The sequence below is a fragment of the Bubalus bubalis genome, chromosome 2, assembly GCF_019923935.1.
Source record: "Bubalus bubalis isolate 160015118507 breed Murrah chromosome 2, NDDB_SH_1, whole genome shotgun sequence".
NCBI lineage: Eukaryota > Metazoa > Chordata > Mammalia > Artiodactyla > Bovidae > Bubalus > Bubalus bubalis.
The window spans coordinates 22,225,761-22,241,884 of NC_059158.1; the positions used below are offsets into that span (position 1 = coordinate 22,225,761).

The following is a 16,124-nucleotide window of genomic DNA, read 5'->3' on the forward strand; positions in this document are numbered from 1 at the left end:
AAGATATAAGCATCTGAATGCAGAGTTCCAAAGAATAGCAAGAAGAGAAAAGAAAGCCTTCCTCTGATCAATGCAAAGAAATAGAGGAAAACAATAGAATGAGAAAGACTAGAGATCTCTTCAAGAAAATGAGAGATACCAAGGGAACATTTCATGCAAAAATGAGCACAATAAAGTACAGAAATAGTATGTATGGACCTAACAGAAGCAGAAGATATTAAGAAGAGGTGGCAAGAATACACAGAAGAACTATGCAAAAAAGATCTTCATGACCCAAATAATCATGATGGTGTGATCACTCACCTAGAGCCAGACATCCTGGAATGCGATGTCAAGCGGGCCTTAGGAAGCATCAGTATGAACAAACTAGCGGAGGTGATGGAATTCCAGTTGAGCTATTTTACCTCCTAAAAGATGATGCTGTGAAAGTGCTGCACTCAATATGCCAGCAAACTTGGAAAACTCAGCAGTGGTCACAGGAGTGGAAAAGGTTAGTTTTCATACCAATCCCAAAGAAAGGCAATGCCAAAGAATGCTCAAATTACTGCACAATTGTACTCATCTCACACACTAGCAAAGTAATCCTCAAAATTCTCCAAGCTAGGCTTCAACAGTATGTAAACCATGAACTTTCAGATGTTCAAGCTGGATTTAGAAAAGACAGAGGAGCCAGAGATCAAATTGCCAATATCCGTTGGATCACAGAAAAACCAAGAGAGTTCCAGAAAAACATCTACTTCTGCTTTATTGACTGTGCCAAAGCCTTTGCGTGGATGACAACAAACTATGGAAAATTCTTCAAGACATGCGAATACCAGACCACCTGACCTGCCTCCTGAGAAATCTGAATGCGGGTCAGAAAGCAACAGTTAGAACTGCACCTGGGGCAACAGACTGGTTCCAAATCAGGAAAGAAGTATGTCAAGGCTGTATATTGTCACCCTGCTTATTTAACTTCAATGCAAAGTACATCATGAGAAACACCGGGCTGGATGAAGCACAAGCTGGAATCAAGATTGCCGAGAGAAATATCAATAACCTCAGATATGCAGATGACACCACCCTTATGGCAGAAAGTAAGAAGAACTAAAGAACACCTAAGTAGTAGATCCATACGATAGACCATTAGTAGAGAGCCTGAGAGTCATTGAGAATACAGGTGCAATGAGAACAGGTTGTGGAAATAAAAAGTTCCAATCAGTGAAGTTGATCTACCTTTAAGATGGTATCAGACTAAAAATTCTAATTTGTTGTTAAAACTAAGGTTTCAATTTTGAGATGAAAAACCAGCAGGCCCCGCTGGGATTCGAACCCAGGATCTCCTGTTTACGAGACAGGCGCTTTAGCCAACTAAGCCACAGAGCCAGCTATTGGAAAGCTCAAGCTTCCTTTCTGATCAAATGCTACTCAATTAGGTGAAAAGCTGTGTTAATTAGAGTTACTACTCACTCCGTGGATAGAAGAGACGGGCGGCTCCATGAAGTCGCAAAGAGTCAGACACGACTGAGCGACTGAGCGCACAGCCACACTGCTCACTCTCTTCTCGAATAAATCGACCTTATAGAACAGACAGACCCGCGAAGAAGACTCCTGGAACTTAAGCAACAAAACACCTACTTGCTCTTGCACCGTAACGGAGAAAATGTACTGAGAACAACCATGGAATGGAAAAGAATGGATACGAGCTGAGTGTTCATTGTTCAGGAAGGGGCTTCTGTAAGTGAGGCCAGAGACGCTCTTATATTTCACCGGATTGTAGTAACTTAGAATCCTTAAGTGAGTGGATATTCTAAAAGTAGAAGGAAAGGCTCATCTAGCAAAATAGGTCAGTTAGAACTTCAGTCCAATTGATGCCATTCCTGGTTGTTAGGAGATGGCACACTTGCGCACTGAAAAACAAAACAAACAACCCCAAACTTCAAACACATTCAGACGCTGCTAACAGCTGTCAGCTTGTGCTCGCTCTTGCTTCAGGAAGCAGGAGACTGTCAGCATAGAGGTGGTTAGGTCAGAGTTCACTTAGCGGTTTTCTGATTCAAATCCCAGGAGCCTTTGCCAGCCCGAAGCTGGGGAATGGCCTCCGTTCCTGCAGCTCCTAGAAGGCGCACAGACGGAAAAAAATACTGGCTTGGCTTTGGGAGGCATCAGACTCTTTCTTCTCTATATCGCCTTCTTCAAATGGATGTTCTTTAATATTAGTATTTTCCACATGGACCCTCAACTTGTAGAAGCTAAACAAACATTAACTGATTGTACAATCACGAAACTAAGAATCCATTCTTAAACTGTTAACTCTTGCATCCTGATTTTCTGCCTTTAATTGGAGCAAGACCACTGCTGAAAGGGAGTGATTTCAACTTAGCAGATGCCACTGTGCATCTACCCAGCTTCCAATGCCTCATCAAAATACAAAATGGAAGGACTGCAAAATTCTTTATTTAACCACGTAAAGGCTGAAAGGAGCTCTGAATGATAAGACCTTTGAATCCCAAAGTCTTATTGCTTTTTTGAGTCAAATGTTCTGATATTGCCATTTTATATCCTACTCAGAATGTTTTTCATGGCTCAGATGGTAAAGCATCTGCCTGCAATGCGGGAAACCCGGGATCGATCCCTGGTTCGGGAATATCTTCTGGAGAAGGAAATGGCAACCCACTCCAGTACTCTTGCCTGGAAAATTCCATGGACGGAGGATCCTGGTCTATGCGGGTCTCAGAGTTGGACACGACCGAGTGACTTCACTTTCAGAATGTTTTTATAGTGAATATAAACGTTTCTTGCTAACCAGGATAGTCACTTTTTAACCTAATCTATACTAACAAACTTCCATGATTAGGACTACACTTCTACTCCATTTATAGTTACTTTTATATTTTCTGAGTTTGGGGAGCAACACCTTCAGAATAATAATGGGCTAGGAATCATGGTACTTCTGAATTCTAGTTAGCTGAATTGTTCACCATCAGGACTAGGTAAATTTCAGTCTCAGAAGTACTGTTAGGAGGACAGTATTTAAGGTGAAGTATGTTCAACAAGAGTGATATTACTTTGTACCTACTAGGTGTCAGGTATTGAAATCAGCTCAGTTCAGTCGCTCAGTTGTGTCTGACTCTTTGCGACCCCATGAACTTTCCTGTCCATCACCAACTCCTGGAGCTTGCTCAAACCCATGTCCATTGAAATCAGTTCTATGGATACAACTAGGTACAAGATGGCCACAGATAATAGAAAACGAAACAAGAAATTTTAATGAACATCAAATATCATAATAAAAGAAGTACAAGATGACAGATGAACAGCTAACAAGGAGGTGTCAAACATACCAGACATATAATAAAAGGCGGGAAAAAAAGACAATGACTTGGAATAGTGATTTAAAATTTCCTCATCTTGTGGAACAATCATTCCAAATAACTTAGAATTTATCCTAAAAGAAAAATTTGGGGGAAAAATAGGACCCTTTAAGGATTAAACACAGGGAATTCTATGTGAGCAAATTAACTTTTCCCAGCATAATTTTTTTCTGTCTCTTCAAGGTTTTTATTAATTTTTAACTTTTATTGGTGAATAGCTTATTTAGACGGAGAAGGCAATGGCACCCCACTCCAGTACTCCTGCCTGGAAAATCCCATGGATGGAGGGGGCTGCAGTCCATGGGGTCGCTGGGAGTCAGACACGACTGAGCGACTTCACTTTCACTTTTCACTTTCATGCATTGGAGGAGGAAATGGCAACCCACTCCAGTGTTCTTGCCTGGAGAATCCGAGGGATGGGGGAGCCTGGTGGGCTGCCGTCTATAGGGTCGCACAGAGTTGGACACGACTGAAGCGACTTAGCAACAGCATCAGCTTATTTAGAATACAAAAAAATACAAATACTGCATTTTTATGCATCTAGCACGTTTGTTACTTTGTTCATTAGAACAAATAGTTAATCCTTTTGTTGCCACTTGTAGCAACTGTGAAATGTCTATTCCAGTCCCCTTATCTAACCTTCCTCTCCTTTGATCACCTCATACTATAGGAATTCAAAACAATCATCTGATCTCGTTCCCTGAATATTTAAACTCTCCCAGGTCTTCCACATTTTCCTACGGTCCTGTTGTCCAGATTATGTCTTTGTAAGGAGAAGTGCTCTAGTTGGTTTCATTCCCTTGATCTAGTGTGCTCTCTCTTTGGATCTGAAGGGCCAATATAGATAAGAAAGAAGAGAGACTAGCTTTCTTTTCTACTTACATACCAGGACATATTTTATTTCAATTACTGAGAGGTTATTAGTCACAATTTAGGATTAAACTATGCAAGGATTGCCCTCCACTACAATGTAGGTCCACTGGATCTCATTTCTCTGCGAAATGAAATGAATAAGGTGCATTCTTCACTAAATGACCCTGGGTTCACATCTACTTTTCTCTAGCCATAAGACTGTGCAGAAATTACTAAATGGAGTCAAACTCAAGGTAGGCTCAAAGGAATTTCATTGCTGGTAAATAAAAGGAGTGTTTTTAGTCTTTTTCTTCAGTGCTAATGTATAAAGATTCACAAATAGAAGATTTTCCCCAGCCCTCTGCTCTGTGTGTTCTTAGAAAATAGCTCCTTTTTTTTTTTTTTTTCTATATTTGCTTCTCTTAATATTATTTGGGAGAAAAGAAACCCTACAGAATATGAGATCTAGTTTTACCTTTTAAAAATAGTCTTCACTTGTAATATTGTTGAAACCATTATTACGTTCCTCTTAGGGACCCAGAGTCATATGATAAATTAAAACAAGACTTGTCTTATGAAGTCTTAGCTCCAAGTTGTCAATATCAACTCCCTTTTCCTGAGGTAATTTTATTTCAGAAAATGTAGTGCCTTTCCTTGCTTTAGGTCTAGGTCAGAGCCATTTCAAATCACTGATAGATATCCCCAAATATAAATTTTGGAGAGGAAAGCTTAGAGTATATTTGTTCTGTCCTGGAGGGCCCTAAATTATTAAGTGATCCACTTTCTTCCCAGTGATGAACTTTGCAAACACAGGGATCTCGGGAAATAGCCGTTCTCATTTCATAGTCCTTGAACAACTGTGGTAGAATAAAGAGAGAGAGAGAGAGAAGTATTTTTCTCTATTTAGCAGACTGCTATGTGAAATTAAGTTATATCCCCATCCATCACCCCATCTGCCCTTGACTTGGCCAATCTGGGGACTACTCATGTATCTATGACCACCTCAATCACCAGTGGTGTCTCTAAAATAAAGTTAGACTGAGAAAGGGATAAGCCTGCAAGTCTACCTCTCTTATGTCTCCTCCTACCTTTGTGGATATTTGGAAATAATTTAAATAGAGACTTTCTAGGCCAGTAGTTCTCAACTGTAACTGCACGTTCAAATCACCTATCGATCTTTTTAAAATGCTGGTGTCCATTCCACCCTCAGGACAAATTAAACTAGAACCTCTCAGTGCAGAATCCAGGCATCAGACAATTTTAGAGCTCTCAAGGTGATTCCAATGTGCAGCCAAGTTAGAGAATCACTGCTTCAGCTTGAAAGAAATTTATGAGCTCAGGGAAACTGTATTGATTTTTATCTTTCCTTATGCCTTCCATCACCCAGTGCACATTTTACCTACCAGATAAAATAATTTAGTCAGGACACTGTTCTTAAACTGCACCTAAACCTTTTTTATTAGTTAAATTAAGGAGGGTCTTTTCATGTGGTTTGGGATAGAGAAATCTTAAAAAAAAAAAAAACAAAAAAACCTTTGATGGAGTAGGTCATAGTCTGGTGACCTGAAGTGACAACAAAAGCAGGTAGTCATTACAACTCAAAACTGGTTTCTAGGCAGAACTGTTGATATCTCACAACTGCTAGCCTTCTCTGAGGGTATATGGAACACTGAAAATGGGAGGAACGAGGAATGAAATAGTTTGTGAACTATTTCTTTATTGATGGCTTAACTGGTAAATGCTATGGCTACTATTTTAAGTTTGTCCAACATGTTCTAATATCTTTAGAGCCGTGTTGGAGCTAAACTATTGTAGGCTTGTAATAAATATTGACAAGAGCAGTTGTTCAGTAAATAACAGCAGAGAATGATTTAGCTAACAGAGTGCAAACCTCAGTGCACCACACTTTCAAAGGCCCATTTTAAGATCCATTCTTTAATCTTGTGGTTTTTTTCTTAGTCAGGAAGCACAAGCTTCCCCATGAACGACAGACCAAATCATTAGAGACCAACAGAAAGGATGGTTGCCCTTATTATCTTTTTAACACTGGACCCTTGTACCTCTAAGAATTTGGAGCCCTTGACCACAGCCTCCAAGGGCCACGTAGAGCTGCCCAGAGGCCTCCCTGAAAAATAAACAAAAGTACAGAAAATGGTTTTCTAAATTTCCTTCATTTGCTCATGTGACAGGGTGTCACGAATTGGAAATTGAGGCAAAAGCACCTAGATACAAGAAATGCTGCATTCCAAAGGGGACTAGCCCTTCATTAAAACAAAGGAGCTGGCCAAGGAAAGTCCTTACCCACATGAATGGTATAAAAGGGCTGGGTTTAGGAAAATAAGTTGCTTTTTTTAAGAGCGTTGAAGTCAGTACCTTTAGAATCAGTGAGGCAAATTTAGAGATTACAAAAGAAATCAGTATAGAAGGAATTAAATCCACACTGGTATGAGCGCCGCGAGCTCACTGGCAAAACGCACTGAGGGGAAAACATGTCTGTATCAAAATGTTTCACTTTCACTCCTTTGTGTTCGATTTCTGAGAGAACTGTCACGTTTTGAGAAGCGAAAAGTATCCAATGCTTTCACAACCTGGGAAGAGTTTATTTTCTTTCTAGAGAGCTTCCGGTGAAATCCATCTTTCTTATTGAGCCTCTAAGTACGAAACCTGAGACTGGAGCTCAGCCTACCATCCCATCCCCCACTCCAAACCCCAGCAGAAAAGCTAAGTGAAAATCCTAAATCTTCTAATTTAGAGTTTACATGGATAACTGTCAACCTCCGCCACCCCCGCCCCCCGCCATGGAATAGCGACCAACGTCACTTTTTATTTCACTTTGTGGAAAACGTCTCTAATCCCTGCTGAGGATGGAAAGGAATAAAATTTTAAAACAGAAAGATTACTAGCATAACCCGAGCAAAGTATAAGTACGTGGCGGCAAGAAGGGTTAATCTTTAGGTTTTACAGGAATGGACTGTGACCATTCTATTAGGAGGGAAGAGGTGTATTTCCGGAGCTGAAAAGAAACAAAAGCTTGGAGATGCTGGGGATCGAACCCGGGACCTCATGCATGCTAAGCATGCGCTCTACCACTGAGCTACATCCCCACTCTAACTAAGTGGGCTTTTCTAAACTATCTTCATGAAATAAAAGAAATTTACATTTTAAATTGTTTTGCTATTTTCTGAAAGATAAAATTCCCACCCTTGATTTTATAGTACTGTATTACCAAGGAATTCCGATTAGCCTGTGTCTTGCAGATATTCAGAGACTGACGAAGATACAATGAGCTCGGAAATCTGAGTAGGCAACAGCCTCCCGGACCTTTCTTTTCAGAGCCCTTTTCTCTTTTGTCAAAAGATGTGTGAGACAAAGGAAAATTCCTTACAGGAAAGATAAAAAATAGTTTGCCAATGATTGTCTTTAATTATGAAACCTACCAACCTGTCTTCAATTCTGCATCCCATTCCTGGACTCCAGAAACGGCTATGCAACTATTTTTACAAAACAAGGAGCCAATGAAGGTATTTCTGTTAGAAAAGTAAATTCCTTCCACTTTTAGAAACTGAGAGGACTGAAGGGTGGAAGATGTTGGCTTGCTTCCTGCGGCCTTCTGATCCTCATTTAATCCAAAGAATACACATCAAATCCAGGGAACACAAATCCTCGGATCTTGCTCTGATTCTCCGGAAAGAAAAGCCAAAGTAAGAGATTTGTCACTTCTAACACTGAGGCAAACCCTCTGCTTCCATGATGCTTATCTTCTGCAGAGTGAGTGGTTCTTTAGAATTCAGACCATTCTCTCAACAAGAGATGCAAATCAAAGCCTAGTCTCCCGGCCTAGTCCCCAAATATGAAAACCTGTGAGCCAATCTGGAAGAATGAATAATAATGTCAAATAGAAACAAAAGGGAGACTGAGGATACAGCATGCTTACAGGCGTGGAAGTGTATGTAGTTCAGAATGGTTGGAACTGAAAGGAGCAAGGCAGAGAAATCAGCTTGACAAGATATAACCAGCATTTCTCATCCTTTCACCTTGCTAAGAGAGCCTAAATTTTATTCATATAGTAAGAATTTGCATAAACCATGAATCATCTGAAACAATTATGGTTTTTCCATTTCCTTTTGCCAGGGATTGTTTTCATGATAGAGCCATGACCCTCTGGTGGATAAGATGCACTAGGCAATCAGCCTAAAATTTTTGGAATTTTTTCCTTCAGGATAAAAAGAGAAACATGAGAGATGAACCACACATCTTAGTTTAGCACTGATATTTTATTTTCAAGAAAAGTTTTCTGTAACAGTCTGGAAGCTTGAGAGAAACAGATACAAATTATTATTATTTTTTTAATAATGATTATTCCTTTGCAAGAAATGTAAAAAAAGGCTTTCTAGAAATATTAGTTTCCTATTGCTGAATAGCACTCCAAAATTCACAGCATTAAAAAAACTGATGCTTATTATCTCAGATTCTGTGGGTCAGAAACTCCAGTGTGGCTTGGCTGGGTAACTCTGGCCCCAGGAGTCAACTGAAGTTGAACTCCAGGTATGAACAGTGCATGCGGGACTCTGGAGCATGGACTGTGTCTGGGGGATCTGCTTCCAAGATGGCTGATTCACACGTGGGTAGAAAGCCTCAATTCCCCCTCATATATCTTGGTGACTGAGTCAAGTAGGAGAAGACCTCACAAGGGTGTGATTACCAGGAGGTAAGGATCCTCGGGGTGGGGGGGGGGGGGGGGGGAGGGCCGTCTTGAAGGTTATCCTTAATTGTGTATCAGTACTTATTACAATACGTGATGTAAGTAAATTTGTGAACTAGTTTTTAAAAAGTAAATGTGTGGATGGATAGAGAGATAGATGCTTGCATCTCTGAAGGAATAAACAGGAGGACACTTTCAGCGGCTACTTAAGAGATTTAGAAGTGAGAAATCGTGAAATTTGGCTTCAATCCTCTTAACTCCATTAGAAGAAATGGAAACTGTATAAAAATGTATAAATTGTCAAAACGAACATTAAAAAGTTATAGAAAATCTGATTCAATATACAGCCGTTTAAAAAACTGAATTTAAACAAAATTTCCAATCAGAGACAAATTTACTGGCATGTTCTATGAAATCCTAAAAGAAACAATAACCTGTGTTGTATAAAATATTTCCCCCCACCCAAAATGAGAAAACTATAAATTATTTTAGGTTAGCATAATATCTATAAAAGATGCTTACTCCTTGGAAGGAAAGTTATGACCAACCTAGATAGCATATTCAAAAGCAGAGACATTACTTTGCCAACAAAGGTCCGTCTAGTCAAGGCTATGGTTTTTCCTGTGGTCATGTATGGATGTGAGAGTTGGACTGTGAAGAAGGCTGAGCGCCGAAGAATTGATGCTTTTGAACTGTGGTGTTGGAGAAGACTCTTGAGAGTCCCTTGGACTGCAAGGAGATCCAACCAGTCCATTCTGAAGGAGATCAGCCCTGGGATTTCTTTGGAAGGAATGATGCTAAAGCTGAAACTCCAGTACTTTGGGCACCTCATGCGAAGAGTTGACTCATTGGAAAAGACTCTGATGCTGGGAGGGATTGGGGGCAGGAGGAGAAGGGGATGACAGAGGATGAGATGGCTGGATGGCATCACTGACTGGATGGACGTGAGTCTGAGTGAACTCCAGGAGTTGGTGATGGACAGGGAGGCCTGGCATGCTGCGATGCATGGGGTCGCAAAGAGTCGGACACGACTGAGCGACTGAACTGAACCGAATATCTATATCAACACCCAGTGGAGAAAATATAAGAAGGGAAAATTATAGGACCATTTTACTAATAAGCACAGAGGCAAAATGTATTAAAAAAGAGCAAACAGACTTCCAGTTTCTGGTTCCATATATAAGGTGCTTGAAAGTCACTTCATTCTGTCAAGAAGGAAAATCGGAACAGAGTGAAAAACCAACACCTCTTCTAGAATTTATAAGAGATGTGAAGACACAGGGCAACTGGCTGCCCCCAAGATTGGAGAGATATACAGGTAAATAAAGGGAGTCATGACTTACCTGAGCAGTGACTAACAAGTGGAAACCACAGAAAGAACCAATACCTGAACTGTTGATGATTTGCTTGAGGACCCAAGTAGGCAACTCTGATTACTAAAAACTCCAGGCACACTGAGTCATGGCCTGGGCAGGGTAGGGGTGGGGTCTCTACACTTTTGTGTGTTTTACCCCTAGAACTTTGACCAGATTCTCACATTAACCATCTAAAAAGCGGAAGGTGGGGCGGGGGTGGGGGTGGGGTGGGGCGTAATTCCTTCATGCTTCCAGCAGAGGGGGAAGAAGAGGAGCCACATTGAAATGTACCAGAGTGCTATTGTTCTTAACAAGGCCCGATTTCTAAAGAACCCATTTAACCAGACCTTAACCAACTGGGGTTTTGTCAGAGCCTAATTTACCCAGAAGAAGGGAAATACTCAATTCCAACTGTCTCTAGACTTTCACATGAGAGAAGGAAAAACACACTCCAGCATCCTGTGGCTATTCTGTCCCACCTAAGAGTGAGAGGAGACAACTGAGAAACAATTGTGAAGTTCACCAGCCAGAGACAAAAGGTCAATAAAAGACTGAGAGCTAATCATAGGTCTATAGAAAGCTTCTCCCCCAACACCTCACTACCGCATTACTAAATTCCTATTTATCCTTTTATCAAGTACACCACGTTGGGCTATCCAGAAAAAATTACAAAGCATATCAGAAGGCAAATAATTATTTGCAGAGACAGAGCAAGAAAAGAACCAGACATGGCAGGAATTTAAAACAACTATGATTAAAATGATAATGGATCTAACGAATAAAGTAGATAGCATGCAAGAACAGATAGGCAATGTAAGCAGAAAGATGAAAATCCTAAAAAAAAAAAAAACAAAAACAAAAGAAATGCCCAAGATTAAAATACATAGTAACGGAAAGAATGCCTTTGATGAGCTCATTAGTACAATAGACATAACTAAGGAAAGACTCTGAATTTGAGGATGTATCTGTAGAAACCTCCAAAACTGAAAAACAGAACAAAGACTGGCGGGGGCGGGGCGGGGGCAGGGGGAAGGACAGAATATCCAAGGACTCTAGGACTTGTGTAAAAAAATATATATAACATGTGTAATGGGAATACTATAAGGAAAAGAAAGAAAAAAATAGAATACTTGAAACAATGACTGAGAATTTCCCCCAAATTAATGTCAGACAGTAAACCACAGATCTGGGAAGTTCAGAGAACACCAGAAAGATAAATGAAAAAAGAAACAACAACAACAAAACCTACATATAAGCATATCATTCTCAAACTACAAAAGATCAAATATAAAGAAAATAATCCTGAAAGAGATCAGAGGGGAAAAAATCTAGACTATAGAGGAACCAAGTCTAGTGACTTACATGTGACTTCTATTAAGAAAGTATGCAAACAAAAATAGATTACAGTGAAATATTTAAAGAAGAAAGCCACAACTTGGAATTCTGTGCCCTGAAAATTTTGAAAAATAAAGGAGAAATAAAACTTTCTCAAACAAAAATGGAGGGAATTTGTTCCCTGTAGACCGGTCTTGCAAGAAGTGTTAAAGAAAGTTCTTTAGAGATAAGAAAAATAATAGAAACTCAAATCTTCATAAGGAAAGGATGAATATCAAAGAAGGAATAAGGGAAGGTAAATAAAAACTTTTATTTTTCTTAGTTTAATTGATCTCACAGGTAAGTTTGTTCAAAATTGTAATAGCAACAATGTATTTGATTATGAGGTAATGGCTATATTGTATACATACTTATGTATGTTTACATGTAGCTAAAATAAATGATAGCAGAGATACAATGGCTAGGAGGGAGGAAATTTTGGATTTTTTCCCTATTACAAGGTAGTTACACTACCTGTGAAGAAGTATAGTGTTATTGGAAGGTGACCTTGGATTAATTGCAAATGTATACTACAAACTCTAGAGCAACCACTAAAAAAAGTTAAGGAATTAACTGATAAACTAAGAAAGGAGAATATTAAAAAAATATATTTTTGTGGTTCCTCAAAAATTTTAAATAAAAACTAACTGCCACATAATGCATCAATGTAACATCTGGGTATACATAATGCATCAATGTAACATCTGGCTATACATCTGGTATTACATATATAATATTGTGATTTACAATAAGAAATATATATTTGGTCTCCATCCCTACTAATGGCAAAGAGCTCTTAAAATCGTTAGAATTTTCTAAGGTGAGAGGAGCAAAAGTATTTCTGTTATGTTAATGAGGTAAGTTTTGGCTTGCGACTAGAATTAGGAGCTGGTTGTCAGAACAGAGAACAGTCGCGCTATTAAGGGTGCCTAACCAACTTTGCCTTCTATTTCCACAGGCTATTCCTAACCTTTACTACATTCCCAGACCTCCTGTATTGGACTGTGACTAGCTCTTCTCCATAGAAATCTTGAGTAAAGCCAAAGATGCAGTGAGAAATGAAGAAATTTTTCTTATGGTCCTAGGGTGGATCCTTGAATACCGATGTACAACTACTACACCAATACTAAAACAGATGCTACCTTCTCCTCTCCTTAAAAGAAAAAATTACTAAGAAATTTTAATTATTTTCCAGTGCAAAGTTGGAATGGATAGAACCTCCTTTAATTGAGATAAATAAATCTTTGAAATGCAGCTGTATTCCCTCTTCCTGGCATTCATAGGATGGACTTACTTCTGAATTGTCTCTGGCTTTGTACTGCTTGCTGCCTAATAAAACATCCCAAGGAGGTTTCCAGGAAGTAGAGAAAATCCTGGTGGTAGTTAACCAAACAGAAGACCAATAAACACATGTATGGAAAACTGCTATATTTAAAGGGCAAGACAATGGCCCCCAAATGAGAAAGAGCTAAAACATTTTGATTTAACAATGCAAGGCCAAAGTCTAAATTAGACAGCAACAACAAAAGTAGACTGGCATGGAGATGCCGGGGATCGAACCCGGGGCCTCATACATGCGAAGCATGCGCTCTACCACTGAGCTACATCCCCTGGTGAAAACCCGCTGCTGGGTAGGATTCCTGTGCTTTTAAAAGCTCAATGCGTTTTGCACAATTTGGAGTATCTTTTTATTTCCAACCAGATAGTAACCATCATTGAGGATGAATTACACTTAAAGCCGCTTTCGGATTCTATCCAAGTAATCCCCTTCGGAGATGCAGTGACAACATGCAACTCATATCGTTACTGAGAGCAGAGCCCAGTTTCATTCAGTAGCTTCAGCACAAGTGCTTTCTCTCGCGTTGGCCAAATCGAACCCCATGTGGAAATCACTGGGAGGTTTTTTTCAGAACTCTGAAGAATGGTCTACAAGCCAAAGGCTCATAGAAAATGAGATTCCCCCCTTACCCTCCCCCCCTCCCCTCGCCCGCCCCGCCACCCCTTTTCTTTGTAGCTGAATGGTTGAATGGTCAAATGACTCTTTGGAGCTGCGTCTTTCTACTTGCTCTCGCTTGGAGGAAAAAAGATAAACGACAACAAAACCACAAACAAAAAATGTTCAGATTGTTGAAATTGTGAAAATTCTGCCCTAGTCTTTGTCACCAGAGGTAACGGTCTCTCCACAGAGACCTTCTAACTCTCCTGAAATCTGAGTGGTTATCTGTGAACTGTGGGTTCATGAAAAATCTTCGATTTAAGAAGCCCGAATTCCCTGTTTCCCCCTTTTCCTTTATCCACTGGCCAGCTTCTCGTTCCGCAGGCTACTCCGCGAAAGAATGAACCTGGTCAGTTCGGAGAGCTCATCTGCAACCTAAAAACCTAAGACGGGTAGAAGGAAAAGATGTTTTTCCCCTACCCTTCACTACTTTATCATCCTAAATCCCAGATGAAAAATATTGGTGAGCCATCAGCCAATCAATGAGGGAAAATATATAAAGTGCTAAAATAAGCCTTTATTGTTTAAACCATTGAGATTTTGTGGATGCTTTCTTTAACATCATAATCAAGCCTATATTTAGTGAAACAGGGAAATTATCCCTTTTGTTATATGAATAGCAGTTCTATTTTCCCAATCTGAAATTTGTCATTGACTTTGCTTGTGGACTTTTCCTTGTTATAGAAGAGGCTTTGCTTTGTTTTGTTTTACTCTATTACTATCCAAATAATGCATATTGCAGAAAATTTGGAAAGTAAGAAAAGCATAAATGTACTAAAGAAAATTTACCTATGCTCTTACCACTCTTTCAGAAGCTCTCTTGAAACCAAATTTGTCAAATTTTCCTTTAAATAATTTTGGATTTTTGAATCATTATTGGAATAACCTTCCTCACTCCAAAGTTATTAAAAATTTTACTTGTGGTTTTGAAGTACTTCTAAAGTTTGTATTAATAAATCTCAAACACCATTGAGAATTCACCCTGCTGTAAGTTGTGGGATATTAAATCAAAAATTTTTTGTCCAGGTAACTACCCATATTTGCCATCTTTACTCGTAGTGGGAGATTATAACCCACTGTGCTCCGTGTTTACAGATCTAGCAGTCAGAAATAGAGTATTTACTCATAATATTTGAACTGTACAATTTATCTAACAGATAATTGTTAACAGATAAATCTAACCTAGAACTCCTGATGAGAACAGAGTTCCTAATGAAAATGGCATTATACCAATTAGGAGAATCTAAAGCCTAACTACAAATTCTTTGTTTTACTCCCCTCCCTGCTTTTTTTTCCCCCCCCTGAAAGTTATAGTGACTCTTGTTCTTTTCAAAAGTGTATCTGAGTTTCCTTTCAGAGGTAAATTTTACCTTGTTTATGATAAAGACTTTTGTTGAAAATATGTATATCTGCATCTCTTTTCAAATATATATTTTATCTTTTTACTATGATGTACTCTGTCTTCAAAGCATGCACACACTTGAATAGCTTTTTTTTTAAAGTATATACCAACCTTCTGAAGTTAATTTTCTTGTGAACAGAAGGATCTCTCTCCCCAGTGACTCCCAAAGTAGTTTCTTGAAAATTGAGGGATTCAGAGTCTTGTGGAAATGTGACCACTGACTTAGAAAAATTTAAATATGGCTTTTTGCATACAAGAATAATGGGGGAAATACCCTGGAAGAAATAAATATCCAGTGGATTTTTCACCTCTAAGTCTTTTTTTTTTTAGCCTCATGGGAGCAATTCTTTTTTTTTTTTTAATTTTATTTTATTTTTAAATTTTACATAATTGTATTAGTTTTGCCAAATATCAAAATGAATCCTCCACAGGTATACATGTGTTCCCCATCCTGAACCCTCCTCCCTCCTCCCTCCCCGTACCATCCCTCTGGGTCGTCCCAGTGCACCAGCCCCAAGCATCCAGTATTGTGCATCGAACCTGGTCTGGCAACTCGTTTCATACATGATATTTTACATGTTTCAATGCCATTCTCACCTCTAAGTCTTAACTCATGTATTTTTATGAGTGAATGATTTGGGTAGAAGAAAATCCTTGTCATTCACACACACACACACACACACACACACACAAACCATATATTAGTCTTTAGGCATAGGAAAGACAAAGGATGGTGAACTAACACTGAATTAACACTCAGTCGTGTCCAACTCTTTGTGACCCCATGGACTGTAGCCCACCAGGCTCCTCTGTCTAAGAATGGTAGAAGGATATTAAATATTAGCACTTTATCAGAAAGAATTCAGGTAATCTTGCATAGTGGCAATTTACCAGTATTTGCACATAGCCTATCCCAGACTTTAGTCCTTAATAAATCCCCAAATAAAACTTACAGCTCCCACATTGTGCATTTTTATTTCAGTCAACACCTGTCAACAGAAGGGGAAAAAAAAAGCACAATGTGAGAGTTTTGAGTTAAGTTTTATTGGGGGCAAAATGAGGACTATAGCCAGGGAGTCTCAGCTAGCTC

The 16,124-nt window shown here is 39.2% G+C and overlaps 3 non-coding genes across 3 annotated transcripts; all 3 read right to left on the minus strand.

Annotated features, from left to right (window-relative positions):
• Positions 1 to 1,291: 1,291 nt before the first annotated feature.
• On the minus strand, positions 1,292 to 1,365 carry TRNAT-CGU. The gene has a single exon. It is a non-coding gene; the product is annotated as a tRNA-Thr (tRNA).
• Positions 1,366 to 7,237: 5,872 nt separating this feature from the next.
• TRNAA-AGC lies at positions 7,238 to 7,309 on the minus strand. Its single transcript has one exon. It is a non-coding gene; the product is annotated as a tRNA-Ala (tRNA).
• Positions 7,310 to 13,175: 5,866 nt separating this feature from the next.
• Positions 13,176 to 13,247, minus strand: TRNAA-CGC. The gene has a single exon. It is a non-coding gene; the product is annotated as a tRNA-Ala (tRNA).
• Positions 13,248 to 16,124: the final 2,877 nt, after the last annotated feature.